At 45.6% G+C, this 24,232-nt stretch overlaps 1 protein-coding gene and 1 long non-coding RNA gene across 2 annotated transcripts in view; one reads left to right on the top strand and one right to left on the bottom strand.

Moving 5' to 3' along the window:
- The window catches only part of LOC115088476 (ALK tyrosine kinase receptor-like), an 837,313-nt gene that overhangs the window by 689,051 nt on the left and 124,030 nt on the right, over positions 1 to 24,232 (bottom strand). The window lies entirely within an intron of this gene.
- LOC115086731 lies at positions 4,422 to 5,281 on the top strand. Its single transcript, XR_003855321.1, has 2 exons — positions 4,422 to 4,581; positions 5,071 to 5,281. It is a non-coding gene; the product is annotated as an uncharacterized LOC115086731 (long non-coding RNA).

Genomic DNA, 24,232 nt, shown 5'->3' on the forward strand with positions numbered 1-24,232 from the left:
TTCTTTAGCCTTTAGGGATCCACAGGGGTAAAACAGCACGCGCACATACTTTTGTTCGCGTACCAGGCATGAACAAAAGTACGGCGGATTTTATAAGATACGCACGTAGCTGCGCGTATCTTATAAAATCTGGGGTCGGCGCGCGCTGCCCATTCCCTCCAAGACCGCTCTGAAATCAGAGCAGCTTCGGAGGGAACTTTCCTTCCACCCCCGCACCTTCCCTTCCCTTCCCCTACCTAAACCCCCCCCCCCCCCCCGGCCCTATCTAAACCCCCCTACCTTTATCGCATAAGTTACGCCTGCTCAAAGTAGGCATAACTTGCGCCCGCCGATGGCCTGCTGCCGCGCCATCACCCGACCCGGGGGCTGGTCCGGAGGCCTCGGTCACGCCCCCAGAATGCCCCCAGGCCAGCACCATGCCCCCCGGAACACCCTGAACGTCGCGTCGCCCCCTGACATGCCCCCCTAGCAAAGCCCCGGGACTTACATGCCGAAATCGGAGCAGCCTCGGAGGGAACTTTCCTTCTACTCCCCCCGCACCTTCCCCTCCCTTCCCCTACCTAACCCACCCCCCGGCCCTATCTAACCCTTCCCCCTACCTTTGCTGGCAAAGTTACGCCGGCCTGAGGCCGGCGTAACTCTGCGCACGCCAGCGGTCTGTTGGCGCGCCATCACCCACCCGGGGGCTGGTCTGGAGGCCTCTACCACGCCCCCGGGCCGGCACCATGCCCCCGTCATGCCCCGAAAATCACGCTGCCCACCCGGCACGCCCCCGGCACGTCCCTCTTGCGAAGTCCCGGGACTTATGCGTGTCCCTGGGCTTGCGCGCACCGCCGAGCCTATGCAAAATAGGCTCAGCGCACGCATAACTTATGCGCGTAACCCTTTTAAAATCCAGCCGTTAGTTTGGAGAAGAGATGGCTGAGGGGAGATATGATAGAGCCTTTAAAAGGAGTGAAGTGGAACGGGTACACATGAATTGGTTGTTTACTCTTTCAAAAAGTACAAAGACTAGGGGATATTAAATGAAGTTACTAGGTGATATATTTAACACAAACAGGAGAAAATATTTTTTTACTCAATGCATAATTAAACTATGGATTTCACTGTCAGGGGATGTGGTGAAAGCTGTTAGTGGAGGCAGGTTTAAAGAAGGTTTAGACAAGTTTCTGGAAGAAAAGTCCATAAACCATTAAGATGGACTTGTTGAAATCCACTGCTTATCCCTGGAATTAGCAACATGGAATCTATTGAACTTTTGGGATCCTACCAGGTACTTGTGACCTTTATTGGCCATTGTTGGAAACAGGATATTGGACTTAATGGATCTTTGGTCTTACACAGTATGATCAATCTTATGTTCTTATATTCTTATGTCTGTCACACAAACACAGACACAGACATATATATAGGGGCAGATTTTCAAAGCCTACGCGCATAAATCCAGGTGGATTTACGTGCGTAGGGGGGGTTTACGTGCGCCGAGCCTATTTTGCATAGGCCCGGTGATGCGCGCAAGCCCCGGGATGCGTGTAAGTCCTGGGGCTTGAAAAAATGGGTGGGGGCGGGCAGGACGGTCCAGGGGCGGGGCGTGGATGTGGCCGGAGGGCTCTCCGCTGCCGCTGGGCCCGGGGATCATGCGCCGGCACTTGGCCGATGCACGCAACCTACGCCTGCCCAGAGGCAGGCGTAAATAACAAAACAAAGGTAGGGGAGGGGAAGGTGGGGGGGGGGGGGGCGGAAGGAAAGTTCCCTCCGAGGCCACTCCAATTTCGGAGCGGCCTCGGAAGGAACAGGAAAAGCCATCGGGGCTCCCCTAGGGCTTGGCACGTGCAAAGTGCACAAGTGTGCATCCCCTTGTGCGAGCTGACCCCGGATTTTATAACATGCACGCGGCTGTGCATGTTATTTGTGCGTGCACAAATCTACGCCTGCGCGTAGCTACTAAACTCTGGCCCAAACCATGTATGTGTGCTGTGGTATGTGCACTAGTGCTAATTGACTCCAAACACAAAAAAAAGTGTTAAATACTAATAGATATAAAAGACTGGCAGCCTCGTAAGATTCTTCTTTTCAGTCTCTGAGTGTGTACTGCTCACCTCACTGTTGTCCAGACATAGACAAAAGAATCACAGTACTGATGTAATTGCAATCTCCACACTTTCTTCTATCCTGACCCTCCCCCAGAGAAGGGAAAAAGCAAAATTGGTAGCAATGCACTGTCATTGTTTCCTGCACAGTGAGTGTGTGAGATGATTGCAGCACAGAGAAGAGCAGAAGCAGCCCTTTACCAGTGCCAAATCCCAAAATTTGTAAGTTTTCTTAAAACTCTGTGAGATCTTCTAGTAGCATGGCCTTCTCTGTAAAGAGCTAGAGAAGAACTACAACTGCCAGCACGTGCTCAGACTTTAAAGTGGGAGGACTTCAAAATTACTCGATCCAGATAGCAGTTATAGGCTATTTAAAAAGATGCTGCACCGTGATTTATCCTCTGGCTAGTCTCTTTGCCAAAGTGTCACGCCTTGGCTCTGACAAGATGGTGAAGTCACACAGGCAAGAAAGGTTGCTATAGTTACCAGTTGTTTTTTTTCTCAGCAGTACAAAGCTATAGACTTCAGTGGGCCATAAAAATGAATGGGAAACAAACGAATGAGATGAAGTTTCTTTCTTTCATTTGTGGGACCCCTCCATTCATTCAGTGGATTATGAATGAAACAAATATGGCTCATTTGTTATATTTTACTCATTTGTTTCAAACAAATGCACATCCCTACTATTAGAGGCTTCAGCTTGTTGACACAGTTCTGTAAGCATTGTACCATATAAAATCAGTGGACCACAATATAGGCATTGAGAATCGAGCTCTGGAAGACCTTCTTCCCAAAACAGTCCAACAACCTAGGATCCTTACCCGGAGGGGTCCTGGAGAAGATTCTAGTATATTTAGTCTGTTTTAGGGCTGACTCTGCTATTACTTACTGGTATGGTAGGTGACCTACCTCAAATCCTGGAACCTGTTGCACTCTGTATTTAAGATCCAATTTCCTGACTACTAGGGGACAGGAGGCTGGACTTTCCCATAGGGGTTTGAGGAGTAAAGATTTCATTTCAGGTTTTTTTGTTTTTTTTTTTTTTTGGGGGGGGGGGGGGGGGAAGATCCCCATGAATTTCATTTCATTTAATGTTTATTTTATTTGGTTTAAAAAATATTTTTTTAATGGAAAAAAAAAAAAAGAAACGGGGCCTTCTGAGGCCTCCAATAATCAATCCCCATCCCTTCCACCTGAAAAAAAGCTGGGGCCAGGCTTTGCGTAGTCATAGGCCATGGTAGGTCACCACGACATTGACCTAGGGGCCCAAGCTTGGAGACCTGGTCCCGATGCTGAGGCCTAGGCCAAGGCTCAGTTCCAGGTCTGATGCCGGGGCCCAGACTAGAGACCATTCCCTAAGCCTGGGCCTGGCCTGGAGGCTGGGTCCCACCTGAGCCTCAGCCCAGGCCTTGAAGGTCCTCTTCATCTTCTTTCTTCAAATGGCAGCATCCACTGGGGAGTAACCAGAGTAAATTAATTCTGACGCATCCTCCTCAGCAGAGTGCCACTTTGTTTTATGACTGAACAGCAAACTGCCGATCAAAAAAATGACATCCTCCATTGATGAGAATGCACTGGAGTTAATTTACTCCAGCGCATCCACAGCAGACGCCGTCATTTGAAGAAGGAAGATGAAGAGGACCCATGAGGACTGGGCTGCAGTGGCTGGGCCTGGGACTGACCCTGGGCTGAGGCCTAGGCTTCGGGCCTGGCCTCTGGACCAGACCCCAGCCCTAGATTAGGCCGAGACCCAGGCATCAAGACCATGCCTTGTTGTCGGGTCTGGTCTCAACCATCAAGCCTGGGAACAGGCCCTGGCCTGGGTCTGGACACGGCATCAGATTCCTGTCGGATAAGGTAAGTGGGAGTTGAAAACTTTCCTCGGCCTAGGCCTTTGCTTGGGTCTGGGCTGAAGCCGTGGCATCAGGCCAGGGCCTAGGCTGAGACCCTGGCATCGTGCTCATGCATAAGCCATGGCTTCTCTGTCGGCTGCGGCCTAAGCCTAAGCTACATCTTGGTATTGGGTCTAGGGCTAGGCGAGGCACTAGGGTCATTGTAGGCCAGGGCCTCTGCTTTGGATTTCAGCCTGTTCCCAGTGAGAGACCTTGGCTTTGGACCTAGGCCAAAGCCCAAATATTGACTTTTTTTCCCGATTTTCAAACGGCACAAAATTCCAACAAATGTTTGTCAGAATTTAAATTATTTCATTTTGAAAAGACTCTGAAACAAAATAGGAAATTTTGTCTTGAGTCCTATTTCATTTCTGCCGAATGCATGTCCTTACTCTCCCACATTCTTGTTTGTAAATCCCACAGAATGAATGAATCGGGATTGTTGCAGGTTCAGCTAGCATTTTCTGAATCCACAGTATCTCGAAGACCTCAATACAAGGATCTTTGTCCTTGCAGATGTTGACTCCTATCACCTTGCTCACCTTGTCCAGGAATTTAGAGTATGAGAAGCCTTCTCGTGGAAAATGATTCTCCAGTAGGTAAGTAAAGTAAAGAATCTGATGGAATCCCTGTAGACCTTTCCTCAGAACCAAGAATTGAAGGGACACTAACCCACGACCCCACTGAAGATGAAGCCAATCAGACTGGGGACCTCGGTCATCTTGGATGGGAATACTCATATAGCAAGCTCCAGATGGTAGTGTCCCATGCTTCCTCCTCAAACTAAGCTAGAGAGATGGGTCCATTCAGTGCTGTCAGATGCCATCAGTCAAGTCAGCCCAGCTTGTCAATGGAGAACCCCGATCATTACTAATGAAGACTTATGGCACCATTACCTAGAAGAAATTGGTTTTAACTGAGCTGGAAGCTCAAGAGACCAAGAAGAAACTATTGAGCCACAGCAATAAAAGACCTGAAAAGAAAGATATCTTTTGTACTCTGAATACAGTATGGTGGTATACTACAATCTGCTCAACTGCACTTAACTGTTTAGTAATATTTTTGAAAAAAGATGCTTTCTTTTTCAGAAAACTAATGTGCAGGGCACTGCAAACCAAAGTACATGGCCACTGCCAGCAGAGAAGATTGTACATTTGCTATTGGAGTGATGAAGAATCTAAAACAAGATGGGATCCCATTTGGTTGAAAAATACCTATTGCATGCAAATTATTATTTCAGCAGCATTTCTAATAGTAAAAAAAAAAAAATACATAAGGTGCAAATTATATAGGACTGCTCTGTGCTGTAATTCTTGTAAAAATAAAAGGATTTTACATTAGCCAATGAAACTGACATCTTTAGACAGTAAAAAAAAAAAAAAATTACTACTCCATTTTCTCTGCATTAGTCATGTGGAGAATCTGAACATCAAAAACAGTTTTCAGGCAGAGTTCCAAACATTTTGCAAAATATTATATAATATATGCAATCTAAAGTTTTACTAGAGAAAAATGAGCTTCTGCATGCCAAACAAGTATACCGTCAACATGCTGAGGGCAACAATGAAATCCCTTTCCGTGGGTATAATGCTGGTTTAGCCACAGAAATGGGATTTTTATCTATTTTATTTTATTTATTTGTTTTTCTATACCGAAGTATTAGTGTTGGCCTTCACTCTGGTTTACATTGATAACAACGCATTACATGAAACACAGGACTTTAACAGGGGTAAATATATTAAATATAAGAACTTTAACATTGGACTTTTTGATTATTACTCACCATCTACATGGATAAAAGAATGTGTATCTGTCAACAATGGGTGGAATTTTACCCATGAGCTTTTGGAGGCATTGCCGGGTGCAGGGATAGGTTGAGGGAGGCAGCTACATGTGTGGTTTTATATAATCAAAGCTATTTATGTAGCTTTGCCTTGAAAAAGTACTTGAGCAAAAATCAGGCGCAAATTTGTGCAAGTACTTTTTCCATGCAGCAATAAGCAAAAGAAAACCACCTGGCAAACCCTGTGGATAAAAAATACTCACGGCATTTTCAGAAATGAGGCCAATTTGATTATTGCCTCCAATGTGCTCTGTGTTACTCCTGCTGAAATTCTGTGCAACAGCACAATGCAGAATCTGTGCAGAATGCCTCTTAATTTTATATCTATTGCGCAGAATTTGCCATCAGCCTCAATCCTTCATTGAGCTCAGAATAGACCCAGAGTGTGTGTGTGTGTGTGTGTGTGTGTGTAGGCCGAAGAGGAGAGTCATGATAGAGTTGTCTGCATGAGGACCATAAAAAGAGGGATGTGCAGTGTCAGCCCTGCATGGACCAGAAAAGAAGGGATGCCTTGTGGGTAGAAGTAGAGTGGAGGAGGAAGAAGCAACTCATGGGGTTGAGGGGGGGGGGGGTTAACCCCAGGTAGAGGAGAAAGAAAGAGAGCTGCAGGTAACAGGGGCTGCAAAAAGAGAAGAGGTGGGGTCAAGCTGCGGGGGAAAAGGAGGAGGGGGTGGGGGCAAGTCTTGAGAATTAACGCATGTACATATCGGGGGGGGCCCTCCTTGATGAATGCAATGTATCTGCCCCCGACGAATACGAATCCCGAATGCAATGTATGGTGTCCCTCTGCACATCCCTACACAAAAGCAGAAAGCAACGGTTGGAACCTCAAGCTAGACTGTCACTACAGGGGCACCATTAACAAGGGCATCTGTAAACACAGCCTAAGATGTGATAATTGCCCTGACCAGCAAGATTTTAACAGAACAAAGGACTATCTATAGAGTGATGGTAAATGGGCCCCACCTTGGAGAAATAATCAGGGTAGTTTAGGGATAATCTATCATGCTGTTGACATGACAATCTATGTAAATGATTCTCCAGGTAGTCACGCACTTTCAGAATTTCTGTCCTAGTACTGTATTGTATTTTACCTATAAAAGAAGGATCAGTTCATGTATACAAGCGAGATGCTGGTGGTCAGTTTGTCAGAGAAATGGCATCCAGCACCTCCCAAGAATACTTATATTGCTCAATAAAAAATTATACTTTCTACAAAATCTAAGTGTTCTTGTATCCCTGGGTAAGCGACACAAAGCGTGTTTTGGTACTTAACACCCCAAAGGTGGGAGCAGGGCGCTTCTGATAGGCCTCCTAAGAGAGGTCACTGGAAACACCAATAGTCGTCACCATCTGTCAAACAAAGCTGCAAGATAACAGTAGTAAAAGCAGAGAAAGCCCCGGTGAAAGATGAAGTGATCAGCTTGACCACTTGATGACTGCACGAGCCTGCTAATGCAGGAGATAAGGAGGCTTGAACCCTTTTATACACCCGATGCTGGAGCATTAGCATCTTGAGAGTGCTAATCTTAAGAGTGGCAGAGTTTATTTTGACAAAAGTGGAGAAGGTCTGGAGTTTTTACAGACCGGGCAGAATCTCTCCCCCCCCCCCCCCCCCGTAATTACTGCAGCATTGAAATTTCCCTTCTCAGCTGTGAGGGGCAGTGAGGTTAAGCGGCAGGCAGGGCAGAAAGGGAGGGATGCAGGCAAAGACAGGTGGCAGGAGGGGAGGGAGGAAGAGGAAGATAGAAAAGTAGTACTTCAGATGCCCAAAATGTTTAAAATCTCCACCAAAACGCAGGAGCCTAGGAGACCGAGGAGCCGGGCAGAGTGAATGGGAGAGAAGGCTGCACACACTGCCTACCCTGCTATTCACATCGAACTCTCCAGAGTCTACGTTCCCTTACTCAGATCAGTGTCTGAAGAGCTAAGCACCCTCTAGTAGTCTTGAGATCACATCCTGGCTTAGTTGGAGCAACCCCTGAACCCCCTCTCCCAGGTTCCCCCCCCCCCCCCCCGTTTCTTTTCCTTTCTTCTCTGTTTTGTTTTGGGGATCTTTTCTTCTCGTCTTCATTTTTTTTTGGAAGGATCTTTCAGTTGGATTATGGCGATCCCCCTGGGGGGGGGGGGGGGTAAGGAGCGTGACAGTTGTTGTACATGTAATGAAGGCCACCTTTGCTGCCCCTCCCCCCACCAAGCTTTTCCAGCTTTAAACAGAGCCGCTCAAGCTATGGGTTTACAAAGAATGCACAAGTAATAAGGGTGGGCGCGAGCGCACAGAAACCATACACGCACACAATTTTTCCATGTAATTGTTTTGTTCTTGTTTCTTTTCGTGCACGTCAGGGGGTCCCCAGACTTTTCAAGGGAAGGGGCCACATAAAATATTTCAAATCATGGGTGGGCAGGTCCTCCTCACAGTTTACTCAGCTGGGAGGAGGGCAGGGGAGGAAGTTGCCCCTTACCTAAGGAAGTAGGGGGGGCAACGAGGGGTAGATGGATCGTGGGATGGGGATGTTTGTGTGCAGAGCACTCTGTCTCAGTCCCGCCCCTTCCATTCTTGCTCTCTTTCTCCCATCTCCTTCTCCATTTTCCCTGCTGTCGCTCCCCCTCATGGCGGATTCACGGTACGAGCAGACCAACTTTCTCTGGAGATGTAGTCCAAGGAGAGAGGCCCTCAGACTTTGGTATCTGGCTTATAACAAATGAAGAAAAGTGTGCATGGGGGTAACTTGCTGGTGTGGCGGTTGCTGCCCTTCACACTGTCCCTGCAACTCCCATCAGTGCTCTCTGCTTTAACGGCAGGGGGAAAAGAGGCGGAGGGGAATTAGATTCAGACAGCAACCAACAAGGACACTGGATTTTGCGATCTGGGAAAACAAACGGGCACGGGGCTGGCTTGCTGGTGCGACTGTTGCTGCCCTTGGCCAATGGGCCTGGTGCTTTTTGTGCAGCTCCAGCGTTGCCCTCTGCTTCAGCGGCAGGAGGCGACGGGGAGCTGGGCTCAGACCTCAACCAACACGAGCCCTGACTACTTTTGATGCAGCTCCAGCGTTGCCCTCTGCTTCGGCGGCAGGAGGCGGCGGGGAGCTGGGCTCACACGGCAACCAACACGGGCCCTGGCTTTGAGTGGGTGGGGGGGGGGGGGGGGGATGACCTGTATGGCACGGCAGGTCCTGCTGTGGGCTTGCTGGGCAGACTGGGTGGACCGTTTTTGATCCTTTTCTCCCGTCCTTTTCTCCGTTTCTGTGTTTCTATGTGGATTTCTCTAATCTGGGCCTCCGTGGTCTGCATCCTTAGGAAGCGACGTCCACACTCCCTCCCCCTACAACTCAGAAGTCATCGTGGCATGGTTGGGAGCTTGATGAACCGAGATCTTTACCCGGCTTTCCTTGGAAACCCCGCAGAGCCCATAGCTCGGTACCACCGGTGTCTTCCTTCCTGTGGCCTATACAGTGCCCTCTGCAGTAGCCAACATCACAACCTCTTTCCCTCTCTTTGGCCCAAGTGGCTCCACAGGCAGGACGAGCACAAACACCGGTGAGGTGTAACGCAGTCAGTCGGAGGTAGCTGAGCACCAGCATGCCTTGCCCACGCCAACTCTAGATGTGCTGTCACTTGCCCTTCTGACTCCCAAGTGTCTGAGGAGCTTGCACTGCTGCCACCGCAGGCTCGATCAAACTCCTTTTGTTGTTGGCTCTTTCTGCCATTGTTGCCAGGGGCCAGATGAAATTTAGCCAAGGGCCACATTCCCTTGGGCCATAGTTTGGGGACCCCCCGGTTTATTTAAACAAAAAAAAAAAATGTAAAAAAGAAACAGAAAAAAATAAAAAATAATTTTGAGTCACCCACGCTGCAAAGAAAAAAATATATATAGAAAACGCTCCCAGGCCCTCCCTCGATCCTCCCAACTTCGCCGGATCTGCTTAGCTTAAGTCCTCTTTCCTCACAGGGCAAAGCTCATCCCTTGCCACTCCTGCTCCGCTGGTCGCATTGTAGGGCTGTCCTAAAGTTAGCCAGCTATACGTAAGTGGTAAAAAACTTTAAGAAAGCCAGCTATATTCAGTATAAATATCGGGGATTTTTTTAATGTATAACTGTTATTTTGTATGTTGTACATGCTGTGAATGCTTTTAATTTTGTAAAAATACCCTGTAAATAAATAAATAACACCGGCAGGCCGAGGCTGGTGCCTTTAACAATTTCTTCAGGAGGAGAAAATGGCTGCTCTGGCTGAATGGCTGGTGCCGTTTCCTTGTACAGAAGTTATTGATAAATGGGGACACCCTCAGGCTGCTAGTGCTGTTTACTGCAATGACACCGGCAGGGCAGGAGTGACCAGGGATCATTTCTGCCCTGTGAAGGACAAATGTTTGGGGTAAGCGGGATCCAGGGAGGCTCGGCGGTGGCATTGAGGGAGAGCCCAGGAGGGATTCGCAGTTTTGTTTTTTTCTTGCAGCGTGGGTGATCGTATTTTAAAATGAAACGAACATAAAAATGAATGCAGTTTCATTCGTTTTTCTTTTCTTCTGTTTACGTTTCCTTTTTCTTTTCATGATTTTGTCTTTTGTTAAAAAATGTCCGTTTCATTTCCAATGGAGGCACTTCCCCCAACCAGCAACCTGGCCTGGTTACATCCCTATTTAGTTGTGAATCCACGGACAGTTCCCATCAAGGCAATCTGAAACAGACATTTTGGGACTTGTGAAGTGATCCAGCCTTTGAGTTTCTTGATGAAAATAAGTAAGATCTCCTCTTGAGAAGAATCAGGCTGAAGCACCAGCTGCCTACGCCGCTGCATAGCATCTGAAGTGGGTAGGATCATGCCATGTAGGAGGGATGAAACCAGCTCAAGTTTCACTTCAGGCGGAAGATAAAGCTACCTGTGCTCGCCAATACTGGGAAAACAAGGAGGCAGCACGTTGTCTCCTCTGCCTTAGAATCAATTACTTTCCAATTTGTAGAGCAGAGAAGATGCAGTATGTAGGCAATGTTATCCAGAGAAATGAAAGTATAGAAAGCATTTAGGTCACAGCCCGAGCAATGGCTGCTGTACTCACGGAGCCTTTTTTTTTTTTTTATCATGCTCTGCTTAGTGAAAATCTGTACTGTTTTTAACTCAGTACGTTCGTATGTAACCTGAAGGTGTGTGGCGTGTAACTTTCTACTTCTAGGAGATGTGCATAGTTGCAGATTGAAATCCCGTCATGAAAGTACCATAAGCAGTAAAGGTGTCAGTTTTCAAAGGGCATTGACTGCCTGACTTAAAATATCCAACAGGCCGATACAGTACAGTGCGCTCCAACGGAGCGCACTGTTAATCTGCCCTTGGATGCGCGTTTTCCCTTAACCCCCTATTCAGTAAGGGGAGGAAAACGCGCGTCCAACCCGCGGCACCTAATAGCGCCCTCAACATATTAGGTATGCCCGCGGGATACAGTAAGTAAAATGTGCAGCCAAGCCGCACATTTTACTTTCAGAAATTAGCGCCTACCCAAAGGCACCGGGAAAGTGCACAGAAAAGCAGTAAAAACTGCTTTTCTGTGCACCCTCCTACTTAATATCATAGCGATATTAAGTCGGAGGTCCCGAAGGTTGTAAAAAGTAAAAAAAAAAATTTAAATTGGGCCGGCGGCTGTCGGGCCGAAAACCGGACGCTCAATTTTGCCGATATCAGCAAACTGGTGATTTCAGTTATGCACCCATGTTTTAAAATATACCAACTTCCGCATGTAAATCAGGATTTTACGTGAGCAAGTTATATATTTTATCGCGTGTAGAATATATGCGCTTATGTTTATAAAATAGGTAGAGAAGGCATGCACCTTCAACTCGTTGCAGGTATTCGCGCGGAACCAAACATAAGTTTGTAGGTTGGAGGGGGTGGACGTACACGTTCTTTAAAATCTGTGTGCACCTGATAACGCTCAGGTTATGAAATGCTGCAGATCTCCACGCGGCCATGTATGCCTGTCTATGGAGTTGCACGGATTTGTTTGAAAGTTATCCTCCCTGGTTTTCTTTCTACGCCTTTCACCGTACTATTATACATGCAAGTGAGTTTTAAAAGAAGTGCTGTTTACGGGGTCTATACATCCTGCAGGTAGAGCTAAAGAAAGCCACCAGGCCGCGTGGAAAGCTGCAACTTACTCTGGAAAGAGTAGACCGTGTACCTGGCGTGTAGACCACATCTCCCGATGAGAGAAAAGGAGTGGCAGAGAAAAGCTGGCAAATGGAACGGGAGTCCCTGCCAGCTGAACTGTGCGAGGAGGAGGATTTAGAAGGAGATGGTGACATTCACAGGGCTGGAGGAAGAGCTCCGTAGGGATATTGTTAAACTGCCGGCACAGGCAGGCCCCGAGGGTAGCTGGGCTTGCCGGTTAGAGAGGGAAAGGGTTGTCAGCCAGTTCTCTTGGTTGAAATTAGGAGTGGTTTTGTTTGCGTTTGCTTTATCTATATTACAAGCCATGCAACTTTGTCGCTCTAGGCAGATGACAAGTGAAACATAAAACATCGAGCATACATTGTATGCCCTGAGTTACAAAGCAAGATCTTTCCTAGGGCAAGCGACCTAGAAAATAAAAGGACAGACCTAGGCTGGAGGGAGCCCTGAAAATACTCAGGTACACACACTTTACATCACACAAAATTACATCTGCTCTTTGGAAGCTGTAACTTGTGCAATGTAAATTTACATGCTGACAGCCTGATTTTCAGAAGCATTTACACACTTAAAACTGGGTTTTACACATGTAAATGCACTTTACCCGTGTAAATGGGCTTTTGAAAATAGCTACGACAGTATGTTAAATTTATATGCATAGCGCCTTTGAAAAGTCACCTGATACCTTTTAATACCAGAAAGTGTGCAGTTAAATCTCAGCTCCATCCTTCCAGGAACATTTCTCTGTGATTTACGTAAAAGGATGCACGAAACGGGGTTATGCAGGCACTTTTACACACACACTGAGCTGGGGCTAATGCCAGACAGACATTTACAGGCAGAAAACCGGGTTCTATGAGCGGAGCTTTGAAAATCAGGCCCTCGAAGAGCAATTTTCAAAGTGATCTCTGCAGGTAAGAAGCAGCATTTTACCTCCGTCGATTCGTCGTCTGAGAAGTGCACCTCCCCGAACATGTCTAAAGCTCCACACGTTGCTGTTGCACGAGGTTCCCACTTTTTAGCCACATTCAGAAAAGGCGTTGCTAGCGCACGTTTAGATCAGCGGGGGGGGGGGGGGGGGGGCAAATGTTTATACGCGGGCGACATTTTGAAAACGATGTGCTTTATTTTCCGGGAAAGAAAAATACCTGCAGGGAAAAAACAAAGTCCAAGTTTCAAAGCAGGCCTTCACTTTGAAAACGGGTGCAAAGTCTGCAGGTAAAAAGTGCCCATGGGTTTGGGCCCAGTGCAGGCAGTTGAAAGGTTGCCCCCCTCTATAAGCAAAAAATGAAACAGCAAGTATTGCGAGCCAGACTTCCCTTTTCTGGATTTGCGTTCTTTCCATGTGTTAAGCAAACACGTTTCCTGAAAAATGTTATTTAGCAAGCATTAACTGAGACATATATTCAATCAGGGAAACCGGGCGGTCGCCTGGAGCATCCAAACTTTGGGGGCAGCACATGAGGCCCAGAGGGGCGATGTGCCACGGCCGACATGGTCAGGGAGGGGATCACTGTGCTCGAGCCACTGGCGCCGGCAGACAAGAGCACTCTGCTGGAGCTGCTGCCAATAATTACGTTGGGAGATGGGGGGTGCATGACGGCGCCCTGCTAGTGATGGTTGTTGTTCGCCTCTCAGATCAGAGCCTTCATGCTAGTCCAGGCTCTTAGAGGAGTGCAGTTCTCTCTCGTTAGCTCTCCGCTGCCAGAGAAGGCAACTCTCGGAGGACTTGACTTGTTAAGTGTAAAACAGAAGCTGAGAGGAGGCCAGAATTACAGCGACTGACAGAGATCCATGAAACAAGCCAAGTGAAGGGGGCACACCAGATTGCCTGGGAAGCGGCAGCAATCCTTGCCGGATGGCCTCACCTAACCTGTGCTAAATTATCTTCTCCTCCTGGAACGCACTGTATTGGATAGGTCAGCAGAACTGGTGAGAGCAGCTAATGACGAGCGCTGCTGATAACAGGTGGCACAAAAACAGAAATCTTTCCTTGTACAAAAGGAAGAGGGAAAGCTGCGACATTCTAAATAAGAGAAGCTGCGACATTCTAAATAAGAGAATGCCTCTATCAGAAGCACCTCCAGTTCTACCAACAAACCTCACCTGGAAGGAAATTCATTTTCAGTTACACCAGTAATCAGTTTTGAGTGACATTTTTTGTTTTTAAGAAACTAGCTCCAGTCAAATGTTTTCTGAAAGGAAAGCTAATATGTAGGGTCATATTGAAATAACATGTGCTTATATTTACTGTGCACAGGAAAACATGTTTACCGTGTGGGTCGCCAAATAAGTAAAGTACTAAGCCTATAAAGCAGGACTAGACTCATGTAGATTAACACAAATGTGGGTGTGGTAAATATTTACTATGGAAATGCATGCAATATTCTAATGACTAGGGATGTGAGTTTGTTTTAAACGAATGGACAAAATGCAACGAATGGGCCATTTTTTGTTTGTACAAAAAAAAAAAGAAAAAAGAGCCTCCAGCAGGACCAGACCTCAACATAGCCTGTCACTAAGTCCCAGGCCTAGGCACAAGGGCAAGGCAGCAGACAAGGAGAGGTCTGTTCCAAAGAAAGGGTCAGGTCCGGAAGACAAATGAGAATGATCAGAGTCCAGAACCAAGGTCAGGATCCAGGAAAATCAAGCCGAGGTAGGACAAGACAAGATGGACAAGTGCAAGGAGGGGGCAAGGCAGGAAAACAAGAAAAATGTAGGAAACGGAAACAGGACTGAAAGAGGACACAAGGACATGGAGCCAGACAAGAACTATAGGACAAGGTATCATGCACCGACGGGCAAAGGACATCAGGAGACCTGTTGCTGAGTCAGGGAACTGTGGGTCAGGAGTCCTCAAAATAGGCCCCGGCATGTGACATCATCAAGCCACGAGCCTTTCCCACTGCGGGCCCTTTAAGTGTTTGAGTGTACTGTGCGTCCGCGTCTACAGGAGGGCCTGGAGGAGGCCGAGCAGGGTGGTGGTGTCCAGGCATGGCATGTCACGCTCCACAGCATTTATTCCTTGCGGCATCTCTGCTGGGAGGAGAGGCCCCCCCGTGTCTAGGTGAGTGTTGCAGCCCCGGAACCATCCCGTGGGCCACAAAAATGTAAGAGCAGCCTTCTCGGATTGACTTCAGTGTAAAATTAAAAAAAAATTAACTAACAGAGAAAAAGCATATTTTTTTCACTTCAAACCAACCTGATGAATGACTGTGACCTACAACACAAACTAATGAACCAAAATGGATTTTTTTGACCCTGCACCTTACTACTAATTACCTCATTTACCAATTACTAAAAGTGCGGTGTAAGGAGCTAAATTTATCACAGCTTGTTACCTGTTCTGCTGTCTGCCACCTGCCTCGATCCACGCTTGTCTGGACTCTTCTCTTGGATATCCCTGGGGACCCACCTAAGTCCTGCAGCACCTTTGGAACCCAAGGGCTCAACCTGCAGGGAACGGGACCGGGATAGGCGAAGATCCAGTCAGTCCCAGCACAAGATTTCTCCCCCAGCTGACGGGGGTGGGCCTAGTGGGCTTGTTCACTAGGCAGCGTCAATCACTCCTCAGCACTAGGGGTCCACTTCTCCAACAAGCGTTACACTAGTGTTCTTGTCTTCTTGCATTTTTTTTAGGTACTATGAAGGGTAACTTTTTTTTTTTTTGTAATTCACACTTTATTACTTTTCAAATCATTACATTTCACAATGATAAGACAGGAATAGTATGTCATAGGCAAACATCATAACAGAAGACATTTAAATGTAAACAAACTTTAAAGTCCACATTTACGGGGGGGGGGGGGGGGGGGGACGGACAAAGGAAACAAATTAAGAAATACACAATAAAAAAAAAATAAATGTACTGTATCGGAACTCCCAGTCATTTTCTTTCACACTGGGTTCTTCTTTTTGTCATTAAGAAACCTTTCAAGATCTGCAGGTTCCAAGAAAACTAAAGTGTTACCCTGCAAAGATAGAACACATTTGCAGGGAAATTTCAAGTAAAAAGTTGCCCCAACATCCAATACCCTAGATCGCAACAAAATAAAATTTTTCCGTCTTAATTCTCTTGAAATATCTGGATCTTCTGACCACAACAATTTAATCCTTTAAACTTAAAGAATTGTCGGAAAAAACAAATCTTTGTCTGAATCTTAGTACAAAAGTAACCACAAATGTGGCTCGAGTTTGATTTTCATCAGCAACCAAATAAGAGGAGATATTGGGACTACTGATGGATGTTAAAACATTGATAGCTCCCTCCTCCTCATTTACCATTCTTTTCTTACGAGGCAAATAATATGAAACAGATATCAGAAACCCCCTTTCACTTGAAAATTGCAAATTCTCTATTGCATATTTTTTTTAAATAACTCAAATCCAGATAGGAAGCCAGTTATAGGAAAATTCAACAATCGTAAGTTCTTAGATCGTAAATAATTCTCTCAAACTTCATATTTTTGATGTATTATCAAACTATCTTTAATTGCTGGAACTGAGGTTAATTGAAGGCTGGCAATAACACCAGACTGTGTCTTAACCTCAGTTTCCACTTCAGAAGATCTATTTTCTAATTCCAACAAGTTACGAGATGCTCTCTCTGAATATATAGATAACTGTTTTATAGAACTAGTCAATGCATTATCAATTCTGGTAACCTCTCTCCAAATGTCTCTAAGTGAGACCTCCATAGGTTCTTCCAATGTGTTCAATAGTGGTTCTTCCACTACTAAATTAAGTATCACAGGCTCAGGAACAGGTTGAATAACTGCTGTTACAGACGTCCAAGTTCTCATGTTCTCCAATTACTAAATCACCAGCTCCAGATATACAGCCCATCTCTCGCTGCAACTCAATCATATTAATGTTCCCTCAATCTTGAAAGTCATTCTGAGATAAACTTACATAGAAACATAGAAATGACGGCAGAAGACCACCAAATGGCCCATCCAGTCTGCCCAGCAAGCTTCGCACTTTTTTTTTCTCATACTTATCTGTTACTCGTGGCTCTTAGTAACCTTTTGGTTCTATTTCTCTTCCACCCCCACCATTAATGTAGAGAGCAGTGTTGGAACTGCATCTAAGTGAAATATCTAGCTTAATTAGTTAGGGGTAGTAACCGCCGCAATAAGCAAGCTACACCCATGCTTATTTGTTTACCCAGTATATATAATTCAGTCCTTGTCTGTATATAGATCCACTTTTCTTCATTCCCTCCTGCCATTGAAGCAGAGAGTTATGCTGGATATGCATTGAAAGTGAAGTATCAGACTTTCTCCCCTGCCGTTGAAGCAGAGAGCTATATGGATATGCGTGAAGTATCAATCTTTCTCCCCTGCCGTTGAAGCAGAGAGCTATGCTGGATATGCATTGAAAATGAAGTATCAGGCTTATTTGGTTTGGGGTAGTAACCGCCGTAACAAGCAAGCTACTCCCCGCTTTTTTGTGAATGCAAATATTTCTTTCCACATTTCCTCTTGCCGTTGAAGCTTAGAGCAATGTTCTAGTGGGATTAACCATGTGTATGTTTATTGAATAAGGGTATTATCTCCAGGTAGTAGCCGTCGTTCCCATGAGCCACCCACTCTTCATTCACGTCCTCTAGACTTTATGGATCTACAGTGTTTATCCCATGCCCCTTTGAAGTCCTTTACAGTTTTGGTCTTCACCACTTCCTCCAGAAGGTCATTCCAGGCATCCACCACCCTCTCTGTGAAGAAATACTTCCTGACATTGATTCTGAATCTGCCTCCCTGGAGTTTTAAATCTTGATCCCTGGTTCTGCTGATTTTTTTCCAACGGAAAAGGTTTGTCATTATCTTTGGATCATTAAAACCTTTCAAGTATCTGAAAGTCTGTATCATATCACCTCTGCTCCTCCTTTCCTCTAGGGTGTACATATTTAGATTCTTCAATCTCTCCTCATAAGTCATTCAATGAAGACCATCCACCTTTTTGGTCGCCCTTCTCTGGACCGCCTCCATCCTGTCTCTGTCTCTTCAGAGATACGGTCTCCAGAACTGAGCGCAGTACTCCAGGTGAGGCCTCACCAAGGACCTGTACAAGGGGATCATCACTTCCCTTTTCTTACTCGATATTCCTCTCTCTATGCAGCCCAGCATTCTTCTGGCTTTAGCTATCGCCTTGTCACATTGTTTCGCCAACTATAGATCGTTAGACACTATCATCCCAAGGTCTCTCTCCTGCTCCGTGCATATCAGCCCTTCACCCCCCATCAAATACAGTTCTTCCGGATTTCCACACCCCAAATGTATGACTCTGCACTTCCTGGCATTGAATCTCAGCTGCCATATCTTCCACAACTCCTCCAGCTTCTTTAAATCCCGTCTCATTCTCTCCACTCCTTCCGGCATGTCCACTCTGTTGTAGATCTTAGTGTCATCCGCAAACAGACAAACTTTACCTTCTATCCTGTCCACTATGTCGCTCACATAGATATTGAACAGGACTGGTCCCAACACTGATCTTTGCGGCACTCCGCTTAACACCGCTCTCTCTTCAGAGTAAGTTCCATTTATCATCACACATTGTCTTCTGTCCATCATCAGTTTGCAATCCAGGCCACCACCTCGGCACTCACTCCTAAGCTTCTCATTTTATTCACCAGCCTCCTGTGCGGGACCGTATCAAAAGCCTTGCTGAAAACCAAATAGATGACTTCGAGCGTTCTTCTTTGATCCAACTCCCTAGTCACCCAGTTGAAAAAGTCAATCAGATTTGTCTGACAGGATCTTCCCCTGGTGAATCCATGCTGCCTCTGGTCCAGCAATTCTCCCAACTGTATAGTTCACTATTCTCTCTTTCAGCAGCATCTCCATCACTTTTCCCACCACCGAGGTGAGGTTAACCGGCCTATAGTTACCAGCCTCCTCTCTGCTCCCACTCTTGTGAAGCGGGACCACCACCGCTCTTCTCCAATCACTCGGCACCACTCCTGTTTCTAGGGATCTATTGAACAGATCACACAGCGGTCCCGCCAGCACGTCTCTGAGCTCCCTCAGTATCCTGGGATGAACCTCATCGGGCTCCATGGCTTTGTCCACTTTTAGTTTCCCCAGCTCTTCCCACACATTCTCCACTGTAAACGGAGTTACATCTACTCCAATCCCTTCCAGTTTCTTGTTAACTAGCGACGGTCCTTCTCCTGGGTCCTCTTTAATGAACACAGAACTGAAGTATTTGTTTAATATTTCTGTCATTTCTTCGTCTCTCTCTACACATTGATCCTTTTCACCTTTCAATTTCACTATACCACTTTGAACTTTTCTCCTTTCTCTGATGTATCTGAAAAATGTTTTGTCACCTCTCTTTACCTCTTTGGGAATCCTTTCTTCCGATTGACTTTTTGCCGTCTTGATTACTTTCTTCGTCTCTCTTAGTTGTACCATATATTCTTCTTTGTGCTCCCTTTGGGATCTTTTATATTTCTTGAATGCTGTTCTTTTAGCTTTTATTTTGTCAGCCACCTCCTTTGAGAACCAGGTTTAATTTTCCTTTTGCTTTTCTTTACTTTTCTGACATATAGATTAGTTGCCTTGATGATTGCTCCTTTTAGATTGGTCCACTGTTGATCCACATCTTTCTCGTTCTCCCAACCTTTTAGTTCTTCCTCCAGGTACTTCCCCATTTCATCAAAGTCCGGTTTTTGAACTGCAAAACTCGTGTATGGTGAGGATTATTTTCACACTTTCTTTCACTCACCTCTCACACTATTACTACAGTGCACTGAGTACAGGTTCAGGTGCTCATCAATATATAGTCAAAACCAGTGGCTGTATATTTATATACACAATCTGAGAAGGTGCCACCAAATATTTTCTAACTGGGAATGTTACAAGTACTAAAGCACTTCTGTGTACTCTGCTGTATTCTCAACTTGGAGCAGAGAGATGACTCACGGTGTCAGACTAAGATAAATAACAAAATGGTTCCTCTCACTTTAGAAGCAGATCTGCTGTTTGTCACCCCTTTCTTTTCTTTTAGCTTTCTCAGTGGGTTCTATTATCAGCTTTGCTATAAGCAAGCTTACGGTTTCATACAACCTGCTAGTCTCTTACCACAGCAAACCACTTTCCTAGACCTTCTCCTGGGTCAGACTCTGGTTCTCATAAAGCAGTTCAATTGAAGAAATAGTAATCTTTAGAAGATATGTGTATTCTCTTATATTATAAGAGCCATGTGTATTCTCTTATATTATAAGAGATGTAGCTCTCTTCTTGCTAGGAAAAGCCAAGATCACTTATCACTAATTTCACTTTTTAACTCTGAACTCTCATTATACCGTGTAGCAGTCAATACTGCAAAAAAGGATTATTTCTCAAAACGTATTCAACAATCTAACAATAATCCAAAAGTATCATTCAACATTGTTAAAACATAACAACTATAATAAAAATTGCCGCAAATTTAAATCTCCACATGAATTATGTAATTCATTCAGAAAATTCAAAACTTAATTATGACTTTTCCAAAATCAATTCCATCGGTTGTATCCACTTCTCCCACTCAGACTTGGGATACTTTTGAGACTGTTGCCAGTACTGAAATATTACAAATAATTTCTAAATGAAACCCTCTTCTCATCCTCTATCACCCTGTCCCTTTACTCTTCTTAAAGCCATCAAGGACGATATAGCTCTACCTATTGCTAATATTAATAACTCTTCTCTCTCTACTGGTGTCCTCCCAGATTCTTTACAAATTGCGGCTGTTACCCAATCCTTAAAAAAACAACAAATGATCCAGATTTCTGTGACTTCCATCCAGTCTCTTCTTTACCGTTCCTATCCAAAATTATTGAATCAGTTGTGTTAAAACAGCTCACAACTTTTCTAGATGAGCATTCATTGTTAGATCAATACCAATCTGGTTTCAGACCCAACCACAATACTGAAATGCTCTTGTCTTCCAGTACTGACATAATTCATTGTGGCTTTGATGCAGGGACTTCATATGTTTCTATCTTCCTAGACCTTTTTGTTGCATTCGATACAGTAAATCATGAAATTCTACTTTATCGGCTCTCCAATATAGGTATCTCCAGGACAGTCCATTCTTGGTTCCAGTCATACCTCACAAACAGATTTCAACAAATTTTTATAAATCACGCAAGCTCAGCACAATTTCCACTAAAAACAGGAGTCCCACAAGGATCCGCTTTGTCAGTAGCACTATTTAATATCTATCTTATGCCCATCTGTCAACTTCTATCAGTCTGTATGCCGACGATATACAATTTTATTTCCTGACCTGGAATGATTGGAATTCCTCTCTAAAATTCTTCGAACTTTGCTTATCCACATTTAAAAAATGGCTATCTCATAATAAACTCAGTTTAAATCTGACAAAAATTGAAATAATGATTCTAGGACATCCTCAATGTTATGATTGGTGTGTGTGTGGACCCTTGGCCTGAGGTGCGAGTTGACACAGCCTGTGGGGAGGAGCCCCACAGGTCCACACTGTCAGGAGGCGAGGTGTTGGAGTGTAGGGAAGCTCCGTGCACAGTCGTGGGGAGAACCCCAGAGACCATGAGGTGACCTCCATAGGGTAGCAGACTGTAGATAGTATTTGGAGAGTCTGGTGAGAGATGGTGCCAGGCAGAGCACGGGGTGGTAGGCGCCCGAACAGCCAAGCAGGAGATACTCCAATAGGACATCCCCGAAGGGTAGAGCTGCAGCGTAGTGGGCGTAGACAGGAGAGTGTAGGCAAACCCACAGGGCAGGTACCTGTCTACATGAGCCCAAATCCAGCAGCTCATGTAGACAGGCACCTGGAGATTGGAGGGTAGCTGGCTGAGTAGTAGAGAAGCGTACCCGAGGAGCGGGACAGCTGTCAATGGTAAAATATCCCGGATCAAGCCCCAAGGAGCGGGGAAGCTCAGGGTGATCTGAGAATAGGTGAGCGTGGCCCAAGGAGCGGGGAGCACTAACAGTCTTGAATACTATGGCGCAACCCCAAGGAGCAGGGAAGGCCAGCTGAGGACTCACAAGTCACTGCAGTAGTTCCCAAGGAGAGCCGAGCGAAAGAGCAGGAAGCCAGGTGAGACCCAAGAGGCGTGGGGCCAGCCAGAGGAGCAGGGTAGGCCAGGGAGCAAGTCCCTGTAGAGGGCCCACTGACCCCCGAGGAGCAGGTGTCAGACAGGGTCCTCGAAGCAGGCAGGAGCGGCGACTCAGGAACAAGAGGCAGGCATAGGACTCGTACGGAACTTGTAGACAAGTCGGCTTGCTGGGGGAGCTTAAATACAGGAGTCTGATGACATCAAACGGGGACACCCCCGAGGTTCCCGCTGAAGTGGCTTCAAAGGCAGGACTTGTGACGTGCGCGCCTCGGAAGGCCCAACATCGGAGGAGGAAGTAATGGCATCCACGCCTCTGCAAGGAGGCCCAGGGAACGAGGCGATGCAGGCAGGCCCATGCAGCGAGCAGACCCGGGGGGGGTAGAAGTGTAGAACAAGCAGTGAGTACACGTGGTTGCAGCCGTCTGCGACTGACAGGCATAACACTCAATTTGAAAATATTCCCAACTCTATTCTCCTTGACATTAAATCTATTAACATTTCCAAACAAGTTCATAATCTTGGCATTATATTAGACCCCAAACTCAATATGTCAACTCATATCAAATTCATCATTAAATCTTCATTCTACAAACTTCGATTGCTTAAACATTTTAAACCACTACTTGATCCCACTCTTTTCCGTACAGTACTTCAATCCCTAATACTCACAGGATTGGACTACTGTAACTCTCTTAGGTCTATTTCAATCAGCTTTATGCCCACTCCAAAATGCTGCCGCATGGCTACTCTTCAACCGCAGACTGCACGATTATATATCTCCAGTTCTTTTTCAATTACACTGGTTACCAATTAAATGGCAAATTCAATATAAAACCTTGACCATAAATCGCAACCTCATCCACAATAACAACTACTCCTGGTTAACTGCTACTGTACATTTATACATTCCATGCCGAAATCTTAGGTCAAAAAATCAATTCCTTCTACAAATCTCCCCCAAATCAATCAGATTGGTCATGACACGAGAGTGTGCTTTTTCCATCGCAGGCCCGATCTTATGGAACACGTTACTCCTTGATCTCAGACATAAGAAAATGTGGGAGGGAGGTTCTGGAAGCCAAATTTAGGCTCTTAGGTAGAAAGATTAAATCCAGAACCTCCAGGGTAGCATTCTCTGAAATGCTCCCTGTTCCACGCGCAGGTCACCAGAGGCAGGCAGAGCTCCGGAGTCTCAATGCGTGGATGAGACGATGGTGCAAGGAAGAGGGATTCAGTTTTGTTAGGAACTGGGGAACCTTTTGGGGAAGGGGGAGTCTCTTCCGAAGGGATGGGCTCCACCTTAACCAGGGTGGAACCAGACTGCTGGCGCTAACCTTTAAAAAGGAGATAGAGCAGCTTTTAAACTAGAACAAAGGGGAAAGCCGACAGTCGCTCAGCAGCGCATGGTTCGGAGAGATGTATCTTTAAAGGATACTAATGATGCATTAGAATTAGGGCATCCCGACAGTGAGGTTCCAATAATTAGAAAAGTAGTCCAAGTGCCTGTAACTAAAAACTCACCTGAGCTAAAAAATTCTAACTTATCCCTATCAATTAAAAAGCAGAATAAAAATACAAACAAAAAACAAACTTTGAAATGTTTGTATGCTAATGCCAGAAGTCTAAGAAGTAAGATGGGAGAATTAGAATGTATAGCAGTGAATGATGACATAGACTTAATTGGCATCTCAGAGACATGGTGGAAAGAGGATAACCAATGGGACAGTGCTATACCGGGGTACAAATTATATCGCAATGACAGAGAGGAGCAGTCGGGAGGAGGTGTGGCGCTTTATGTCCGGGATGGCATAGAGTCCAACAGGATAAACATCCTGCATGAGACTAAATACAAAATTGAATCTTTATGGGTAGAAATCCCTTGTGTATCAGGGAAGACTACAGTGATAGGGGTATACTACCGTCCACCTGGTCAAGATGGTGAGATGGACAGTGAAATGCTAAGAGAAATTAGGGAAGCTAACCAAATTGGTAGTGCAGTAATAATGGAAGACTTCAATTACCCCAATATAGACTGGGTAAATGTATCATCGGGTCACGCTAGAGAGATAACGTTCCTGGATGGAATAAATGATAGCTTTATGGAGCAATTGGTTCAGGAACCGACGAGAGAGGGAGCAATTTTAGATCTAATTCTCA

Source organism: Rhinatrema bivittatum, chromosome 3 (genome assembly GCF_901001135.1).
Source record: "Rhinatrema bivittatum chromosome 3, aRhiBiv1.1, whole genome shotgun sequence".
NCBI classification, from domain to species: Eukaryota; Metazoa; Chordata; class Amphibia; order Gymnophiona; family Rhinatrematidae; genus Rhinatrema; species Rhinatrema bivittatum.